This window comes from Sorex araneus, chromosome X, assembly GCF_027595985.1.
Source record: "Sorex araneus isolate mSorAra2 chromosome X, mSorAra2.pri, whole genome shotgun sequence".
Lineage (NCBI taxonomy): Eukaryota > Metazoa > Chordata > Mammalia > Eulipotyphla > Soricidae > Sorex > Sorex araneus.
In genome coordinates, this window is record NC_073313.1 from 183,455,578 (window position 1) to 183,474,018 (window position 18,441).

The following is an 18,441-nucleotide window of genomic DNA, read 5'->3' on the forward strand; positions in this document are numbered from 1 at the left end:
GAACTCACAGGAAAAAAAATAGCTTTGTAGGCACACCATTGCAGCGTGCTTTGCTTCCCTTTGTGCAATGAAGATGCTGTACTTTTAATTTTTTTTTTTAAATTGAAGGTTTGTGGCAACCCCAGGGAGAGCAAGTTTCCTGGTGTTATTTTCCTGAAAGCTTGTGCTTCTCATGTTTGAGTCACATTGAATTGTGTATATACTGGCAGTTCAGTGCAAGAAATGGATAATGCAGTGCTGCAGGGGATTACTTGGGCCTCTCCGGCAGTACTGGGATCTCATCTGGTGATGCTCACTGTACCATGTGGTAGTAGAGAGCAAACCACAGTTGGCTGCATGCCAGGCAAGTGTATTAACCCCTATACTATCTCTCCAGTCCCTGTGTATACATATACATATATTTTTAAAAAGAACAAAATGTTTTATATGCTTAGTAGGCTGTAGAGTAATTTAAAAAAATGCCATAATGCATAGTGCTTTAAAAATACACATAATTTTCTGTTTTTTTAAAATAAATTTTATTGAATCACCATGTGGAGGGTTACATAGTTCTCTCAGGATTATGTCAGTTATACAATACTCAAACACCCTTCCCTTCACCAGTGCCCATATTCCATCACCAACCACCCCATTATACCTCCCGCCCCCTCCCGCCTCCCCAGTCCCCGCCCTTGAAAGTGATAAATTTCACTTCGTTTATGCTTTATCTTGGTTACATTCCATGTTTCAACACATAACTCACTATTATTGCTAGGGTTTCCCCCCAAAAAAGAAAAAGTCCTACTGCTAAGGAAGCATTTGATAGCTCTCCATTGCTGAGAATGTAGAGATATTAAGTCCCGCTGTTTGTTACATAACTTTTCTATTTCCCCCCCCCCTCATCCAGCGCCACCAAGTTCACGCCTATTTAGTAATCACCATGCTGCCTGACAAAGGGAAAAAAAAAACAAAAACGAAAAAGATGGTTATTTCCCGTCATCAGCCGGCGTGGGGCTCTGGCTTAGTTGATAGTCTGGTAGAATGTCTGCCAGCATTTTCTGGAACCAAAAGTAATATGCTGGTATCGGCCTCAGCTCGAGGTTCCACCAGCGTCCCGCTGTTCCAAGTACATAATAATTTATTCCCTTGTATCCCATTCCCACGCCACCAGGTCCGTGTCAGCTTAATGGACATCATACTATGGTTAACGCCACGCCGCGTTTCTTCCTGAGAAAGAAGGATATTTCTTCTCAGCCGGCGTGGGGATATGGCTTAGTTCAGTCTATAGAGATGGCTACCACTTTGGTGGCCTTCAATATTTCAGCAAAAGACTTACTATTCTTGTTAGGATTTCCCACCAAAGTCCGACCAGTTAAAAAGGAACCGTTTCATATTGATTATGATTAAATGACATTAGGTCGTGCGGCCATGGCAGCGGCCTCGCAGCTTTGAATTTCTGTATAAAGTCCAGGGAAAGTACAGCCAGAAATAAAACATCACTACAAACTTTAACCCTATTATGGTCCCCCCAAAGTCCAACCAGTTACAAAGGAACCATTTCATATTGCTGATGATTAGATGACATTAGGCTGCCGCGGCCGCGCGGTTTTGGGTTTCTATATAAAGTCCAGGGAAAATTCTGCCTAAAATTCTATCGCTACAATTTTTTACCCTTCAACAAAAAACTCAGTACTATTGTTTGGAGTTTCCCCCCATGGTAAGCCTTGCCAAAAAGGAACATTTACACGTTGCTGACAATCAAGAGATATTAGGTTGCACGGCTGCTCATCACAGCCGCACAGTTTTGGATTTCTATATGAAGTCCAGGGAAAATTCTTTTGGTAGTTGCATCACTCGCTGGCAGCGCCTGGGCCAGTAGCTCCGAGCACACAGTTTGGAGGCATTTTGGGGGCGCCGCTCGTGTCCAAAGTAGTTCAGTTGCCTCCGGGGTCGATCTCGCATGGCGGCACCAATTTTCTGTTTTTTTTTTTTTTTTCCACATTCGGCAGTCCTCAGGGCTTATTCCTGGTTCTGTGCTCAGGGGCCTCAAGGATAGTATGGGGTGCCAACGATTAAAATGGAGCATCGTATCCACTGTCTCTTTCTTTCTGTGATCCTAAAATATACATAGCTTTTATCTGCATTGCGAAAGCATTGCATAAGATTTCATATGATTCGTTTTAGTATGGTGGTTGTGATGGTCTGGAATCCAACCTTTTTTTTTCTTTTCAAATTTTTAAAATTCAATTTTGTTTTTATAAAGTATTTCACAGAATTTATTACATTCAATATTACCACACTGGTCCCACTAGCATTACACTTTCCCACCACCATTTTTTGGGAGATTTAAAAAAAAATTTTATTTTATTGAATCACTGTGGCACACAGTTACAAGCTTTCATGTTTGAGTTACAATCATACAATGTTCAAACACTCATTCCTCCACCAGTGCCCATTCCCCACCACCAATCTCCCCTTTCTCACCCTTCCTCTGTCTCCTTGGCAGACAATTTTTCCCATACTCTCTACTTTTGGGCAATACAGATACTGAGAGGCCATCACTTTTGGTCCTTTATCTACTTGCAGCACACATCTCCCATCCTGACCGATCCTTCCAGCCATCATTTTCTTAGTGATCCCTTCTCCATTCCAGCTGCCTTCTCTCCCTGCTCATGAGGCAGGTTTCCAACTCTGGGGCAACTGGGGCAATCTTCCTGGCCCTTGTGTCAATGTCTCCAAGGTATGCCTGTACTGTTGCTCCTAAAACAAGGTGGGGGCTCAGGGATCCCTAACTTCTTATAACCAAATATCCAAGTAGAGCTCTCTTTCAAGCCTGAAGACTCTCTTTAACATATATGTCTCATATCTTTAACATATCTGCTTTTTATGTTAAAGATATGAGAGAGATATGTTAAAGAGATACTTTTTTTAAAAAGTTAAAAAAATTTTTTTAAAAAGGTTTTTTTTTTTTTGGTGTGGGGGGCTGGAGCAATAGCACAGTGGGTAGGGCGTTTGCCTTGCACTCGGCCCACCTGGGTTTGATTCCCAGCATCCCATATGGTCCCCTGACCACCGCCAGGGATAATTCCTGATTAGAGATCTGGGAGTAACCCCTGTGCATCGCCAGGTGTGACCCAAAAATTAAAAAAAAAAAGTTTTTCCCCCAAATTTTATTTATTTATTTATTTTTTGTTTTTTTTAAATTTATTTTTTAATTAATGAGTCACAGTGAGGGTACAGTTATAGATTCACACAATTGTTATTCCCTCATACAATGTTTGAGAGCCCATCCCTCCACCAGTGTCCATTCTCCACCACCAATGAACTCGTATCCCTCCCACCCCCCAGTTCCATCCCCCCACCCCACCCCCCCACCCCGCCTCTGTGGCAGGGCATTCTAATTTGATATCTCTCTTTCCTTTTGGGTGTTATGGTTTGAAATAGGGGTATTGAGTGGTCATCCTGTTTAGTCTCTAGTCTACTTTCAGCATGCATCTCTCTTCCCGCGCAGGATCTCCAATCACATATTAGTTGGTGTTCCCCTTTCTATCTGGGATGACTTTCCCCCAGCGTGTGAAGCCAGCTTCCAAGCTACGGAGCCAACCTCCTGGTGTTATATACTACCACTCTTAGGTATTAGTCTTGTACTCTGTTGCTCTATATTCCACAGATGAGTGCAATCTTTCTATGTCTGTCCTTCTCTTTCTGGCTCATTTCACTTAGCATGATACTTTCCATGTTGATCCACTTATATGCAAAGTTCATGACTTCATCCTTTCGAACAGCTGCATAGTATTCCATTGTATAGATGTACCAAAGTTTCTTTAACCAGTTGTCTGTTCTCGGGCACTCGGGTTTTTTCCAGATTCTGGCTATTGTAAACAGTGCCGTGATGAACATATAAGTGCAGATGTCATTTCGACTATACTTTTTTGTTTCTCCAGGATATATTCCCAGAAGTGGTATTGCTGGATCAAATGGAAGCTCAATTTCTAATTTTTTTTGAGAAGCGTCCATATTGTTTTCCTAAGGGGCTGGACCATTCGGCATTCCCACCAGCAGTGTAGAAGGGTCCCTTTCTCCCCACATCCTCTCCAACAACGGTTGCTTTTGTTCTTTTGGATGTGTGCCATTCTCTGTGGTGTGAGGTGGTATCTCATGGTTGTTTTGATTTGCATCTCCCTGATGATTAGTGATGCAGAGCATTTTTTCATATGCCTTAAAAAAGGTTTTCTTTAAAAAATTTTTTTTAAACTTTTAAAAAAAGTTAAAAAACTTTTGGGAGGTGGGGGGAAGGGGGGAGGTATATCGTGATTCTTGGTGGTGGAATATGTGCACTGGTGAAGGGATGGGTGTTTGAGCATTGTATAACTGAGACTTTAACCTGAAAGCTTTGTAACTTTCCACATGGTGAATTAATAAAAGAATTAAAAAAAAGTTAAAAAACTTTTAAACTTAAAAAGTTTTTTTTTAAATTTATTTTATTGAATCACCAAGTGGAAAGTTACAAAGTTCTCAGGCTTATATCTCAGTTATACAATGCTCAAACACCCATCCCTTCACCAGTGCCCATATTCCACCACCAATAAAAAACAAAAACAAAACAAAAACAAAAACAAAAAAAAACCAGTATACATCCCACCCCTCACCCCCCAACCCTCCCCCGTGCTGAGTGATAATTTCATTTCCTTTTCTCTTTACCTTGATTACATTCCAGATTTCAACACACAACTCACTATTGTTGTTAGAGTTTCAAAACAGACTCACTATTTTTGTTGGAATTTATCCCCCAAGAATACAGCTCTATTGACAAGGAAATATTTGATAATAAGTTTTCCACTGATGAGAATGAAGAGATAAAATGTCGCGCGGCTGCGGTAGTGGCCGCGCGGTTTACAATTTCTGTATTATAGTAATTAAGTCCGCGGAGATTTAAGTTGGAAAATGAATCATTTCTCTTCCTAAAACAGCATGTAGCAAAAGCTTAGTTCACAGTCTCCATACATGGTTGCAAGCACTTGCTGGAATCCCAAATCCTGAAAGCTGTCTCTGGTTCCTGCTCGTTCCACATCCACCGGCTGTGCAGAGGCATGGGCACCCGGGCCGAAACTCGGCCGGAGCCGAGCACCGGCCCCGGCTGGGACAGCCATCTTAAAAAGTTTTTTAAAGATTTTTTAAAAAAGTCTCTCTTTAACATATCTCTATGTTAAAGATATGTCTTTAACATAAAAGCATAACATAAAAATTCTCTCTTTAACATATCTCTCTCATCTCTTTAACATAACTTCTTTTTACACTCTGGAGAGGCCTGGGGTCTCTCTTAAATATGTATTTCTCTCTTCCTCTCCACTGATGTCTAAGTCAATTTTGTTCAGTAAAATTTTGCTTCACAAAAACAAAACAAACCAAAAATCCAAGTAGAACCAATTGTAATAGCTGACCTTCTGTATTTACGGATTCTGCACCCTGGGGTTCAACTGTCCACCATCCAGTGTTGACTGAAATTTCCCTGTGACTAGAGTGGAGGGCCTGAGAAAAGAGAGAGGGGCTTGATATGAGCATGTCTGTTGGAGTCAGAATGTGGTGAGCTTTGACTATTAGGATTTTGACATTAAGAGGGAATCATTTTGTGCCGAGAGGTAGTACAATGGGCAAGGCTCTTGCCTGACACCTAGCTGACCCGACTTTGATCCCCAGCACAGGGTTCCCTGAAGTTGCTCATCACTCAGATGGCTTATATGGCAGCACTGAGGTGGTGACCTGAGGCTGGCCGAGACTGCAGGGTGTAATGTCAGATTCAATCTCAAGAGTACTAGCTGCTCCCCTTTTATGTGGACAGGCTTCATTACAGGATGAGAAGAGAAAAGAAAGTCAAAGAAAGGTTTTAGACCTTAATGCAAATGTCTGACTATGCTGAGCCTTCAGGCTTTATGGACCACTGTTTCAGAACCACTGACTTAGGTTCTTCTGAAGCTGGTTTGTTCAATTAGCCAGAGGGGTCTTAACTAAGACAGCTATTGATCTACCTGCCTGAGAAATATGGCTTTGATTTGCTAACAGCTCCTAATGAGATTATTTGTAAAAGCAATTAATCCTCTATGTCAGAAAGGCAGCTCACCCCAAACACCAGCGATAGCTTTCCTGATATTCTGTAGCATCAGGTAGTCACTTCAGGATATGCACACACACACAGCGTGCACTCATGCCCACACCGAGGAGGAAAAGCTCATCAAAGGTGGCCATGAAAGCAGGGTCATGCTTTCTTTGTAAATGATTTTGCACTAATCAAGTGATTCATGCTTATTGTAGAAAAAAATGAGAGAACAACAGTAAACAAAGAAAAAAATGATATGAAATTCTACTACACTGAGATAATCTCTGATAAAAGTTTGGATAGAGCCTGCTCTAGAGAGATGTTTGTTGTTATAAATGAAAGAAGAAACACACGGCACAGTTTTTATAGGCCTGCTTTTAAATATTTTAAAATATATTTTAATTATCTAACCATGTAAGTAACATATGCTTCAATAAATATTTTTTAAAAGCCCGAGTTGTATATTCTGGAATATAAATGTATCATAATTTATTTAACAAACCTCCATTATTCTAGTTTGTGTTTTATTTTGCAATGGCTATTTATCTTTGCACCCATTACCATTTCTGTTTTTAAACTTTGTTTTTTAAAAAATTAAACAAACAAGCAAACACAGATTAAAATATCCAATTTTGGGCTGAAGAAATAGCACATGGGGTAAGGTGTTTTCCTTGCATGCATCTGACCTAGGTGATCCCAGGCATCCCATAAGATCCCTTGAGCACTGCCAGGAGTGATCTCTGAGTACAGAGCCAGGAGTAAGGCTTGAGCACTAGTGGGTGTATCCACCCTCCAAATGTTCAATTTTTGTCTCATCTATATCACCTCCCACATAAGATGAATTAAATGTAAATCTTTTTGATCAATCATCATTAAGTGAAAATAAAAATTTTTGAACAAATATTCTAGACTGTGTTTCTAAAGGATTAGAACTTATTTTTTTCTTTAGGATGTGGTAACGTGACCACATTTTCTTTTCTTTTTTTTTTCCTTTTTGGGTTATACCCGGCGATGCTCAGGGGTTACTCCTGGCTTTGCACTCAGGAATTACTCCTGGCAGTGCTCAGGGGACCATATGGGATGCTGGGAATAGAACCTGGGTCAGCCACGTGCAAGGCTCCAGCCCCCACATTTTTTTTTTTGGCTTTTTGGGTCACACCTGGCGATGCACTCAGGAATTACCCCTGGCCGTGCTCAGGGGACCATATGGGATGCTGGGATTCGAACCCGGGTCGGCCGCGTGCAAGGCAAACGCCCTACCCGCTATGCTATCTCTCCAGCCCCCCACATTTTCTTTCTTTTTTTTTTAAATACATAAGTGAAATTTTATTTTTTTATTTTTATTTTTTAAATTTATTTATTTTTAATTAGAGAATCACCGTGAGGGTACAGTTACAGATTTATACACTTTTGTGCTTATACTTCCCTCATACAAAGTTTGGAACCCATCCCTTCACCAGTGCCCATTCTCCACCACCCGTAAACCCAGTGTCCCTCCCACCCTCCCCAATCCCATCTCCCCCCCACCCCACCCTGCCACTGTGGCAAGGCATTCCCTTCTGTTTTCTCTCTCTAATTAGCTGTTGTAGTTTGCAATAAAGGTGTTGAGTGGCCTCTGTGCTCAGTCTCTAGCCCTCATTCAGCCCGCAACTCCCTTCCCCCACATGGCCTTCGACTACAATGTAGTTGGTGATCGCTTCTCTGAGTTGACCTTTCCCCGGAACGTGAGGCCAGCCTCGAAGCCATGGAGTCAACCTCCTGGTACTTATTTCTACAGTTCTTGAGTGTTAGTCTCCCACTCTGTTATTCTATATACCATAGATGAGTGCAATCTTTCTATGTCTGTCTCTCTCTTTCTGACTCATTTCACTCAGCATGAAACTTTTCATGCCCATCCACTTGACTACAAAATTCTTGACCTCCTTTTTTCTAACAGCTGCATAGTATTCCATTGTATAGATGTACCAAAGTTTCCTCAACCAGTCATCCGTTCTGGGGCATTCGGGTTTTTTCCAGATTCTGGCTATTGTAAACAGTGCTGCGATGAACATACATGTGCAGATGTTGTTTCGATTGTACTTTTTTGCCTCTCTGGGATATATTCCCAGCAGTGGTATTGCTGGGTCAAATGGGAATTCAATATCTAATTTTTTGAGAGTCGTCCAAATTGTTTTCCAGAAGGGCTGAACCAGTCGGCATTCCCACCAGCAGTGAAGAAGGGTCCCTTTCTCCCCACATCCTCTCCAACAGCGGTTGCTTTTGTTCTTTTGGATGTGTGCTAGTCTCTGTGGTGTGAGGTGGTATCTCAAAGTTGTTTTGATCTGCATCTCTCTGATGATTAGTGATGCAGAGCACTTTTTCATGTGCCTTTTGGCCATTCGTATTTCTTCCTTGGTAAAGTTTCTGTTCATTTCTTCGCCCCATTTTTTGATGGGGTTGGATGTTTTCTTCTTGTAGAGTTCAACCAGTGCTTTATATACCATTGATATCAACCCCTTATCTGATGGGTATTGTGTAAATATCCTTTCCCATTCTGTGGATAGTCTTTGTATTCTGGTCACTGTATCTCTTGCGGTGCAGAAGCTTTTTAGTTTAATGTAGTCCCATTTGTTGATCTCTGTTTTTACTAGATTGCTTAGTTCCGTGTCACCTTTGAAGATACCTTTATCTTCAATATCGTGGAGGGTTTCGCCGACCTTGTCTTCAATGTACCTTATGGTTTGTGGTCTAATGTTGAGGTCTTTAATCCATTTTGATCTGACTTTTGTGCATGGTGTCAGGTCAAGGTCTAAACCCATTTTTTTGCATGTGGTTGTCCAGTTGTGCCAGCACCATTTGTTAAAGAGGCTTTCCTTGCTCCACTTCACATCTCTTGCTCCCTTATCAAAGATTAGATGGTCATACATTTGGGGTTGTGTGTAGGGATATTCCACCCTGTTCCATTGGTCTACGGCTCTGCCTTTGTTCCAGTACCATGCTGTTTTAATTGTTACTGCTTTGTAGTAAAGTTTGAGGTTGGGGATGGTGATGCCTCCCATCATCTTTTTCCCAAGAATTGTTTTAGCTATCCTTGGACGTTTGTTATTCCATATGAATTTTAGGATTGCTTGATCCATTTCTTTGAAGAATGTCATGGGTATACTTATAGGGATCGCATTGAATCTGTATAATGCTTTAGGGAGTATTGCCATTTTGACAACATTGATTCTCCCTATCCACGAGCAGGGTATATGTTTCCATTTCCTCATGTCCTCTTTGATTTCATGGAGTAGCGTTATGTAGTTTTCTTTGTAAAGGTCTTTTACTTCCTTGGTTAAGCTGATTCCGAGGTACCTGATTTTCTGGGGCACGATTGTGAATGGGATTGCTTTTTTCATGTCCCTTTCCTCTGCCTCATTGTTTGCATATATGAAGGCCATGGATTTTTGGGTATTGATTTTGTAGCCTGCAACTTTACTGTATAAGTCTATTGTTTCTAAGAGTTTCTTAGTAGAGGTTTTAGGCTTCTCTAGATATAGTATCATGTCGTCTGCAAATAGTGAGAGTTTGATTTCTTCCCTTCCTATCTGGATGCCCTTAATCTCTTTTTCTTGTCTAATAGCTATCGCAAGTACTTCCAGTACTATATTGAAGAGGAGTGGTGAGAGTGGGCATCCTTGTCTTGTGCCTGATCTCAGAGGAAAGGCCCTTAGATTTTCCCCGTTGAGGATAATGCTTGCCGTAGGCTTGTGATAGATGGCTTCGACTATCTTGAGGAAAGTTCCTCCAAACCCCATTTTGGCAAGGGTTTTCATCATGAAAGGATGTTGGATCTTGTCAAATGCTTTCTCTGCATCTATTGATATGATCATATGGTTTTTATCTTTACTTTTGTTGATATGCTGGATTATGTTGATTGATTTCCGAATGTTAAACCATCCTTGCATCCCTGGGATGAATCCCACTTGGTCGTGATGTATGATCTTTTTGATGAGTTGTTGGATCCTATTTGCTAGTATTTTGTTGAGGATCTTCGCATCGGTGTTCATCAGGGAAATTGGTCTGTAATTTTCTTTCTTAGTGGTGTCTTTGTTTGCTTTGGGTATTAGGGAGATATGTGCTTCATAGAAACTGTTTGGGAGAGTTCCTGTTTTTTCAATTTCCTGGAAAAGTTTGAGGAAAACAGGCAATAGGTCTTCTTTAAATGTTTGGAAGAATTCGCCAGTGAAACCATCTGGGCCTGGGCTTTTGTTTTTGGGGAGGTTTTTGATTACCGTTTCAATTTCCTTAACATTGATGGGTCTATTCAGGTATTCCAGGTCTTCTTTCTTCAGTGTTGGGAGATTATAGGAATCAAGGAATCCATCCATTTCTTTTAGGTTCTCCTTTTTTGTGGCGTAAAGACTTTCAAAGTAGTCTCTAATGATCTTTTGAATCTCACTGGTTTCTGTTATGATGTCCCCCTTTTCATTTCTGATTCGATTTATTAGAGTTTTCTCTCTTTCTTTCTTTGTGAGACTTGCTAGCGGTTTATCAATCTTATTTATTTTCTCAAAGAACCAACTCTTTGTTTCATTGATCTTTCGGATTGTTTTTTTGGTTTCGATGTCATTAATTTCTGCTCTAATTTTTATTATTTCTTTCCTTCGGTCTGGTTTGGGGTCCTTTCTCTGGTCCTTTTCTAGGGTCTTGAGTCGTGAAGTCAAGCTATCTATGTGGATCCTTTCTTCCTTCCTGAGGAATGCTTGGAGAGCTATAAATTTTCCCCTTAACACGGCTTTAGCTGCGTCCCATAGGTTTTGGTAGCTCGTGTCTTCATTCTCATTTGTTTCTAAGTATCTTTTGATTTCTTCCTTGATTTCCTTCTTGACCCACTCATTGTTCAACATGGAATTGTTTAATTTCCAGGTGTTTGATTTGATTTTCCGTATTTGTGGGTGGTTAGCTTCTATCTTCAGCGCATCGTGGTCTGAAAAGATGGTTGATACAATTTCTATTTTTCCGATTCTATTGAGGTATGTTCTGGGGCCCAGTACATGGTCTATTTTTGAAAATGTTCCATGTGCACTGGAAAAGAATGTGTATTCTTTCTTTTTGGGGTGTAAGGCCCTGTATAGGTCTATTAGGCCTCTCTCTTCAATTTCTTCATTCAGAGTCAGTGTTTCCTTGTTGAGTTTTGTTCTTGTGGATCTATCTAGAGGTGATAAGGCCATATTGAAGTCTCCGACTACAATTGTGCTGTTAGTGATGTCCTCTTTGAAGTCTGTTAGGAGTCGTTTTAAATATTTAGCCGGTCGTTTGTTAGGAGCATATACGTTTAAGAGTGTGATTTCTTCCTGTTGTACATATCCCTTGATAAACAGAAAATGACCTTCGCTGTCCCTTTTGATCTTTTTCATCCTGAAATCTATGTTGTCGGATACCAGGATGGCCACTCCAGCTTTTTTAAGGGGGTTGTTTGCTTGGAGGATTGTTTTCCATCCTTTGACTTTGAGTCTATGTTTACTCTGTTTGTTCAGGTGTATTTCTTGCAGGCAACAGAATGTTGGGTTTAATTTCCGGATCCATTTAGCCACTCTGTGTCTTTTGATAGGTGCATTTAGGCCATTGACATTGAGAGAGATTATTGTGATGTGGTTTTGTGTCATCTTTCTGTGGGATTTGTTGTTCTTATGGGGCTCCTCCTTGTCTTACAGTAGCCCCTTTAGACCTTCTTTCAAGATTGGTTTTGAGTCTATGAAGTTCCTGAGCTGTTGTTTATCCGAGAAATAGTGTATAGTTCCTTCGAGTTTGAGTGAGAGTTTAGCTGGATAAAGTATTCTTGGTGAGGCATTCATTTCGTTGAGTTTTTTCACTATGTCCCACCATTGTCTTCGGGCTCGGAGGGTTTCTTCTGACAGATCGGCCGTAAATCTGAGGGGTGCTCCTTTGTATGTGATTTCCCTCTTTGACCTTGCTACTTGTAGAATTGTGTCTCTATCTACAGCATCCGCCATTCTGACTATGATATGCCTTGGAGTCTTTTTATTTGGGTCTCTTTTTGCTGGCACTCTTCGGACTTCTTGTATCTGGACGCCTGCCTTCTCCAGCTCTGGGAATTTCTTAGTGATGATGTCTTTGACTATGTTTTTTTCATTGGGGTTACTTCCCTGTGGTTCTGGTACTCCAATGATTCTTATGTTGTTCCTCTTGAAGTCATCCCCCAGGGCTCTGATTCGCTCTATAGCCATTTTGAGGTCTTTGGCCATTATTTGTTGCTGTCTGTAAGCTTTCTGCAGCTCATCCTCAAGCTCGCTGATTCTGTCTTCGGCTGTAGTCATTCTGCTGTTGAGGGCATCTAGTGAGATTTTTATTTCATCTACCGATTGCTTTATTTGTGAGACTTCGGTTCGAAGGTTTGAAATTTCTGCTCTCATTTCTGCTCTCATTTCTTCCTGTATTTTCTTGGTAGACCGTTCCAGCGCTTGATTCATCTCCTCCCTTAATTTATTGGATGTCTGTTCCATAGTTGCTTGGAGTAGGTCGACTCTCCTCCATATTTCCTCTCTGAATTGTTTATCTGAGAGGTCGTAGATGTTGGGAGACTCTTTTGAGGTTTCTAGTATCTTTTCTTCTCCCTCTCTTGGTGGAGGGGATTTTCGCTGTTTCTTCATATTGTCACGGAAGTGCAGAGTTGGAACCTTGTAGTTATTTATTCCTCTTCCTTTTTTGTGGGAAGAAGGGGCTCCGATTGTGCTAAACTTCCCTTATTCACTGATAGCTTTTATACTGTCAGCCTAAGCTAATGGCTATTTTGCGTAAATGTTTGAGCTCGCAAAAGTGAGTTTTCAAAGGAATACACAGTACGGATTGAGCTGAGGTAGCAAAGAATAACTGCGGCCGCGTTAGCGTTGGCCGCTCTGAGAGGAGGCCACACCCACTTTAGACCACGCCCACTAAGACACAGATAGAATGAATTCTATCAATTGTGGCCAAAGGAGAAGGCATGGAATGGTAAAAAAAAAAAAAAATAACTGCGGCTGCGTTAGCGTTGGCCGCTCCGGAAAGAGGCCACACCCACTTTTTAGGCCACGCCCCCTGAGATGAGGACACGCCCCTAAGCAGCAGAGTGGGGATTGGTCAGGATCGGATGGCGGCGGCGGAAAGGTGCCAGGCAGGGGCTTCAGGAGAAGCCCCGAGCCGCGGCGGGCAGGGGCCACATTTTCTTTTTAATCAATAAAAATGAATACTTTTACTCAGAAGTATTGAGAAAAGTGTTCAGAACACTAGTCAGCAGTAGAGCCAAAAAAGTAGAAGCAACTAAAGAATCCCTCGACTGATGAATGAATAGAGAAAAATGTGGTATGTACACACAATGGGATATTATTAATATAAAAGACGGATAACTTGACAAAAGGCTAAAACAGATGGACCTTGTGGCCAGTCATTATGTAAGTGAAGCAAATTCCAGCAACCAAGAACAGAAACTGAGTCTGCTCATATGAGTTACCAGGAAGAGTGAAATCTAGGGACTGGAGAATAGAATGGCATTTTTCAGGGCTTGGGGAACTTGGGGCGTGGGGAACGAGTGTTTAATGGGTACAGCACTTCAGTTTTGCAAGATGAGATCTGGGGATGGGTAATGGTCATGCAACCATGCAGTTGCCCTTAATGTCACTGATCTGTATTTTTAGAAATGGTTCACAGGGTAAATTTTATTCCCTTTGTACTTTAGCACAATTAACAAAATAAATAATAAATGAAAAACTCGGGCAAATGAATAAGGTATGAACTTCAATGAATAAAAGTTAGTAACAGTTTCTGCATATCATCAAATATCCAGTTGGAATGAAAATTATTTTGACTGTCTCTCATTGTTCTTTTAGCAAATCTCTTTGAAGCAGAAGTCAAACGAGGGCCCCATGTTGCATTTTGGTATCACTGTGTCTTTGGAAAAATTGTCTTTGGAGAAATTCTTAGAAGTGAAATTGCTGGGTCAAAGACTATTCATATTTTAAAGTCTTTTGCTGCAGACTGCAAAATTGGCCTTCATAAATTATGTATCATTAAGCACCAATGTTCACTTGTATAAAAAGCTGAACTTGAAATTATTTCTGGAGAGAGTCCCTCTGAGATGAATATTTGTTCTGAAGAATCCTCTTCTTGCTGGCATCCCGGTACACCTCTGTTCACTTTTATTCTCTTTGGTTTTTCACTCTCATGTTACCCAAAAAGGAAATATGTTAGAATGTTCCCGGGTCCCCCACAGACTGCAGTCTCTTCTTCCTTCCCTTTATGGTTCACCAACTGCCAGGCACATTCTCCCTGGACCCTGCATGCACTACCTTCGACTTGGTTCTTCCTCCATCTGTCCTGTTCATGAAGGCAACTTGGGGTCATTTCTGTGGCTCACCACTTCAGCATCCTGGCTTCCAGGAGGGAAAGTTAGAAGGAGTGGAAAGTGGAGCCATCATGTACAACAAAAACAAGGGTTGTAGGAAGAAAATAAACAGGTTTTGGGGGATTTGAAGAGGAAAATGCTCATATAAGCATTTCTGCACTCTTATGTCAATCCCCTCTGTTTGTGACTTGGCTTCAGAGTGTCAGTCTTTGTAGGAAACTAGTTTCAGAGTTGTGGAGAAAGTGGTATGTATATGACATAGGGGGACCAGTTTACATGGAACATCTATTAGGTGCCGAGATGGCACTTATCATCTGGTTTAATGTACTCAAAGATCCTGCCCTGACTGTAGCTGAAGCTGAAGTGCAGAGATTCCGAGCACACCGGGCAGCAACTACAAATCACTGGGTGGTCCTGATATTTATCTTTCATCTGTGAAAACAGAAAAAAGTGGACAGTACATATAGGCACAAAACAGAGCCTTTTTCATTTTTTAAAAATTAGGTACCATGATTTACCAAGTTACTCATAGCTGAGGTTTAGGCATTCAATGTTCTAACATCTCTCCCATCATGAGTATCAACTTCTCTCCACCAGTGACCTCCTTTTCCCTCCCATCCAACAAAGCTTTCTCCTACCTGCTCAGTTATAAAAGGAGACAGCCAGGAGACCCAGTTTGGAGAAGAGACTCACCCTGCAGGGGTCTCTCTCTCTATGTATCACAAGCGATCAGCTTCCTGCCCTCAAGCCCCACATAGCAAGTAGAGGGCCTGTATTTGGTGCATGCGCAGTGAAGAAGCACTCCTTGACATCTGCCATGGGTTATGTGTCTCGTTAGCAGGTTAAGGCTCCGCTCCAGGGTGTGTGGTTTTTAGTATTATGAGGGAAGTCACTGAGGGGTCAGCAACATAGTTTATCTTGGCAGAAACTGTTTCTTGGCATGCCTCCTGTTTTGGGGGTCAAGGTCCCTTCTCCAAAGCAGGTTACCCCACCCACGGGGTGCTCTGCTCATGAAATTCTGCTGAGATGAGGGAGGCCTTAGCGCTGGACCTTCCCTTGAAGGTGTAAGCACAAGGTCAGTGGTAGAACCCTAAACAGGACCCTATTCTGCTTCTTTGAGTCAAGGGTTTTCTGGGTCCCCCAGTTAGCTACAGGATGGGGCTTTCAGTTTTCCTGAAAATTCTTGCTGTACCCTCTTGTGTCCCAGGAGGCTGTCCCACCTGTAAACTGGGATGGGAGGGGGATGGTTGGAACGTGGGCAGGGTAGGTGGGTGGGATGAACAGTGAGGGGTGTAATGGGGAGAACCAAGCCAGCAAATGATTCTGCTTGTAACCAAAGAGAAGGAAAAACAAAGTCTAATGAATTTCATGAGTATTGAATTCATCAGCATTTTGAACTTCTGAACATCCCTAACATTTCAATTAAAAGCCTTCTTTTGGAGAGAAATTGAAAAAAATAAAAGATAGCATAGCGATAATAGAGGGATTAAAGCCCTGGCCTTATGCACCACTGAACTCAGTCTGATCTCTGGCATGCGTATGCCTTGCCCAGCTTTGCCAGGAATGATCCCTGAGCACAGAGCGAGGAAAAGGTCCTGAGTATCATCAGGGGTGGACCATTAGACACACCCTTCAGGAACAGAAAAAGGTAGGCAAAAAGGAAAACAAACAACTTTAGCAAGGTAGGGAATATTTTTTTTCTCCTTCTCTCTGGAGTCAGGTAGGAGAGGGGGTGCTCCTCAGAAGGAACAATATCTTGGTCCCTAATGTCTCACTTGGAGACAGGGATTAGGAAGATGGGTGAAGGAGAAGCATACTGAAGCCTCGGCTGGGGCAGGGAGGAGGGAGGAATAAATATTCTTCATTGGTCAGGCCTCCAGTGATCTAATTGTAGCACTGGAGCACTGTCGTCCCGTTGTTCATCAATTTGCTCGAGCGGGCACCAGTAATGTCTCCACTGTGAGACTTGTTGTTACTGTTTTTGGCATATCGAATATGCCAGGCTCTGCTGTGAGGGTGGGACACTCTCGGCTTGCCGGGGGCTCTCCGAGAGGGACGAAGGAATCAAACCCGGGTAGTCCTACCCGCTGTGCTATTGCTTCAGTCCAGTGATCTAATTACAGTGGCAAAATATACTGAGAGTGGACCAAAGGCAAAGGCTGTGGCCTCGAGAAATCCTGGTGGTTATCTTTGCTGCTGGGTTCTGCAGGGGAGTCCAGACTCTGGTACTAAATGCAGGGCCCCTGCTGGCTTTACACCTGAGAGTCTCCAAGGCTAACTGTGTACTTACAGGGTTGTGCCTGTGAGTTTCTCTTCTGTGCTCATCTGAGCCTTAGCCCTCCCTTTGGACAAAGGTTTATCACATTTGGCTGAAAATCCAAAATGATGGAGACTAGGAGAGCTGAGGTCTGTGATTGTGAAGCTGTTTCGGTTTTCAGAGAGGATCACTAAGGTGGGAAAGGCTTGGGATGAGATGGGGTCGGGGTGTGGGTTGGGTGAGGGGGTTCAATAAATTCAATTTTGAGTTTTGTTCACCAGATCTGGGGTGAACCATTTAGACAGAGAAGGCCTCCAGGAAGCTGGAAACAACTGGCATTTCAGAACAAGAGAAAGTTGTTCCCTTTCATATCAATATTTTAAAAACATGCATGCAGTTTTATTTATTTTCAATTAAATTTTTATTGGTTAGGCAATATGATACAATAGCATTAAAGTTTATGATGTACAAAGTTATTATACTCCATACCACCAGAGTGCCCAGGGCCCTGCACCACTGTCTGTGTCAGCGGGGTATAAACTATTCAGTATTCACGAACAAACACTCCACTGTGAAGGTCAGGTGAGAAGAACTCCCCAAAGAGACTGAGTTGGGTGTGGGGAATGGAATCCAAACCATCCTCCGATTGGCAGCTGGGTTTATGGACTCGCTTCACCACTGATAAGGCCTTTGATTTCACTTCTCTTAGTCTCCGTTTTCTTACTTCCCAAATGAGGAAAATGAAGACTAGAGAGAAATGTGCTTCCTTGGGAAGAACAACATCTGCGGCAGCGTCTCAGGTCTGTGCTTAAATGCCAGGATGTCTGGAAAATTCTAGAGAACACCCCTTCCATCCCGTCTGCTCAGGCTGCTTCATTTTTCTCACATGTTGGTTCACAGGGCCTCTTTCTGATAGGGAGAGAGCCCCAGGAACAGTAATGTATTTGCCCATTCTTGGCTCTGTCCTCGGAGCCAGATAGCTCCTGGTCCTGAACTGTGGGGCTTCTATTTATTGAATTATTGTTAAGAAGGACAAAACTCATGTGCCTTTCGGATTTCTTCTTTGAGAAAGTTTCGGTTCATTCTGTCGTCCCATTTTCTGATGGGGTTGTATGACATGAGAAAATACTCTACATCGCTAATCATCAGGAAGATGCAGATCAAAACAACAGTGAGATATCATCTCACACCACGGAGACTGGCCCACATCCAAAAGAATAAAAGCGTTCGGTGTTGGCGAAGATGTGGGTAGAAAGGGACTCTCCTTTACTGCTGGTGGGAATGTCAACTGGTTCAGCCCTTTTGGAAAACAATATGGATGATTCTCAAAAAATTAGAAATTGAATTCACATTTGACCCAGCATTACCACTCCTGGGAATGAATATATACTGGAGAGGCAAAAAAGTATAGTAGAAATGACATCTGCACTTGTATGTTCATTGCAGCACTGTTCACAATAGCCAAAATCTGGAAAAAACCATAGTGCCCAAGAACAGATGACTGGTTAAAGAAACTTTGCTACATCTACACAATGGAATACTATGCAGCTGTTAGAAAAGATGAAGTCATGAAATTTGCACATAAATGGATAAACATGGAAAGTATCATGTTAAGTGAAATGAGTCAGAAAGAGAGGGGTAGACATAGAAAGATTGCACTCATCTGTGGAATATAAAATAATAGAATGGGAGACTAACACCCAAGAGTAGTAGAGATAAGGACCAGGAGGTCTTCCCCACAGCTTGGAAACT